Raw genomic sequence first — 3560 nt, 5'->3', positions numbered from 1 at the left:
GCTGACTAATGCGCTGCTGTAGCTAAAGACAGGGCAATCATATAGAGACTGTAAGTAGATGATAAAATGAGTAGCAGTTTTATGGCTTTTCAAATGCTTTCTCCTAATACCCACATCTGTACTGTATTTGTGAGAGTAAAAGCAATGAAAATTCCTGCAGGTCAAAATAACTTTATTCTTAAGAGTATACCTAGGGTGTTGTCTTCCCTCCAGCCCGGTGGTAAACATGTTGATGTTGGAGTAAAGAAAGGGCTGGTATTTTTCCTGGATGAGTGAAGTACAGCTTTATCATTCTGCATGAACTGTTTCAGATGCTGTATACACTTTTTTAACTACTGTTCTGATGGTTTAAAAGTCATAAAAGCTGTTTTTTAAAAAATTCTGAAACCACTAAGAGCTCCACACAAAATCTGGGGAGTAAAATCTGACAGGAACCAAAGAAAATGTAATTACCTGAAGTGACAGTTTTGTTCTCAGAACAGTTTCCACCATAGAACAGCATTATTTTTTTAAATTTTACAGGTCTCTGAAAGAAATGTAATTTGCATTTACCTTAGGGGCAACGACAGGTAAACTAATTGCAGCTGCAGTTAAATGGATGCTGAAAGTCAGCATAAAGTGGCATTGGTGCTGGAAGACACAGTCCCACCTTCTCCCAGTCTCGCCCCGCATTCCCGCTTCTCTATCGCCTCCTCCTTTGAAGCTGTGCAGAGAACTGAAGTGAGAAGCTGATCTGTGTTTAAACTTACCTGGGAAAAAAAAAAAAAAAACCCAAACCAATTTTCTGATGGATTCCCTCCCCAGGGAAGCTTGTTTTGAAGATACGCAGGCTGCTGTGCTCGCACAGGGAGGGATGCTGTGAGGCAGGAACAAGTGATGGGAGATCAGGGATTACTTTTCTTAGCAGTACTTTTGCCAATTTACGATGTTCATCAGACTCCTACCACAACTAACCCAACAGTAGCAATATTAATATCAGCCAGGAATAAGTGGGACTCGTTATTTGTTTATTAAAAACCACAAATAAATATATCTGGTGTCTTTAGAAGTGGGGATATGAGAATGGTTTATGTTTTTCTGGAAGTCTAAATACACGTTATTTGGCACGGAAGGGAGTTGCTACAGGCTGAGTCTCACCTGTGCTAGCTACAGTTCACTTTGCAGATGTGCTGAAGGATGGTTCACGTGCTACAGGCAAGTGATTCATAATTGGACCTTCTGGGAAACATTATGGGTCACCTAAATTCAGCAAGGAGTTCAGAGAGAGGAAATCGAGCTTAAAAGAGCCGAGGGACTTGAGCTTGTGCTGCACACAGGATATCAGGTGGCAAGAGGAGGAACCAGCTCCAACCAGAGGGGCCTGGAAAGGAGCCTGGCTTGGTAGGGACAGACCTGCGAGGCTCTGAGCAAGGATGTGAGCTGGCTAGGAAGGTGGGAGGGAGTCTCTGGATAATTTTGAACTTTGCATTAATGAAGCTGGCTTCCAAAGGGGGAACATTCTTGGGAAAACAGGAAGAGAAAGACATTGAAGCAGAGCCAAAAATTAGGCTGGGTGAACAGCAGGATTCATAAATCTATGCGCAGTTTTTACCAGCTCTCGCAGAATCCCAATCATGACAGAAATCCAAACTTTCGCATTTGAAATCTGCATAGCAACACGTGAGCGGTTTATATGGGTGAACACTCAGCTGAGCAGCCGAATGAGAGATTGGCTGGTGGTTAAGAGTTCGTGGTTGCAAGCAGAGAGCTGTTTACGTTCACAGGAGAAAAACGGCGTACAAATATCCTACTGTTAAACCAACAAGGTCGGGTCAGGTGAATAAGATGGGTAAGACATATTGTTGGTCTAATGAAAGAGGCTGAGTCGGGCCTTCAGAGTGAGGTGTGGGTGAAGCTACACAAACAAACCCACTAATAAATCTGCTGTCAGTATTGTACACTTGCTTGCTGTTTACGTATGTGGGCTGGGTAAGGGGCCTACTGAGTACATATTTAGCAGTAGATTCCTAATTTTTGCTGGATAAAACTTAAGGGTACCGCTCTAAATGGAGTCTCGTATATTTTCCCTTTTGTCAATGGAAAAAGAAGCAACCTCACAGGGCGACATATTCCATCGTCAAACTGCCACCAAGATCCCTATAAATGATGTTTCTAGATGAATGGCTCAGACCAGGTACCTCTTTTCTAGGTTGCTGAGGTCAGGTTGGTGAATCCCAACCACAGAAACGACTTCTCTTCAGTCATTGTGGAGTGTTCAAAATGCAAAGCCAATGCCTGAGAAGCTGAACACAACTTGCAGTCACTAATATTGATCTGTAAGTACATTTCCATCTCCCCAAAATTATTTATTTCTGCATCTACACATCTTCCACATTTATGATGGCAGCTCCCGCTAGATTTGACCAAAGAGGTATTGTTTTGCCATTGATGCTCCCATGATACATGAGTTCATCCGAGTCTGCTGTTTGAAACAAGCATATGAGGGGCCAATTCATTGAGCACAATTTATTCCAGATCTTTGCAGAAATATACGATGCTCTTGAGCCCATACAGATGTGTAGCCAATAGGGAGCTGTCTGGCTACGCCAGTTTTTTATATATTTTTCAACTAAATCAGAAATCCAAATGCAAAAGTCAGCACTCGGGGATGTCTACATGGATTTGTGACTCTCCTGCCTGAGTTCTAAGGTTATAAACCAACGAAGGGATTAAACTCATATGTACATTTTTTTTCTTTATGTGACAGACCTAAGATGAATAACATTGCTCATTTACAGCATCAGAGAACATTTAAATGGGAAAGATTTCTTCAAACCATTGAGGTAAAATCCTGGCCCTTTTGAAGGTGGTTTCAGGCTGGTTTTGATAGCACTCACTGTCACCATTTTTCACAGGAAGATGTCTCTTCTGCCAACTCTGATGGTTTCCCACATGTATTTTATATGGTCCCATCCTTTCCAGCTTAAAAATACCCAGAAATGGGACATATGCTGGCAATCCTGAGGCATATACTAACATAAAACAAAGTTATTTAATAAAGCTGTAATATAATTCCTTTTATTCAGTCCTCTCTGAAAGCCATGTGTGAAAGAAATGAAAGACAGTAGAAAAGTGATGGTGTTGGCAGTGAGTGCACACATGCTGTGTTTGCTTGAACCCACAGAAATGGGTTCAAGGAAGATTATAGCTCCGTATACCTACACGTTCAGCTCCTGAATCCTGGCGTGCCCATCCCTCTGATCCTAGCGCTGCTCTCATCAGAGGTGAAAACCAAAACCTCCAACAGCTAATCAGGTGCTCAGCCAAATCCATGTGGGTTGTGTCACACTTGCTGCTGAGCCCTCATGCCAGAAAGCGGGGGTCCGGCCTCACAGCGGGCGCACCCTGGGGAAGCAGAAGCCTTAGCAGTGAGAAGGTGGGTGCAAGCCTGAAGTTGTGGCCCCGGGGGAACATGGACAAGTGGGATCCTGGTGGATAACTAACTGCCCCTACTTGCAGTCGCAGTTTCAGGCAGAGGGAAATGCTAAATTACTGTGTCCCCCTCCAGCCCTCCTCCTGCT

The sequence above is a fragment of the Charadrius vociferus genome, unplaced genomic scaffold (genome assembly GCF_000708025.1).
Source record: "Charadrius vociferus isolate BGI_N301 unplaced genomic scaffold, ASM70802v2 scaffold263, whole genome shotgun sequence".
NCBI lineage: Eukaryota > Metazoa > Chordata > Aves > Charadriiformes > Charadriidae > Charadrius > Charadrius vociferus.
Note: the sequence above shows the minus strand (reverse complement) of the source record.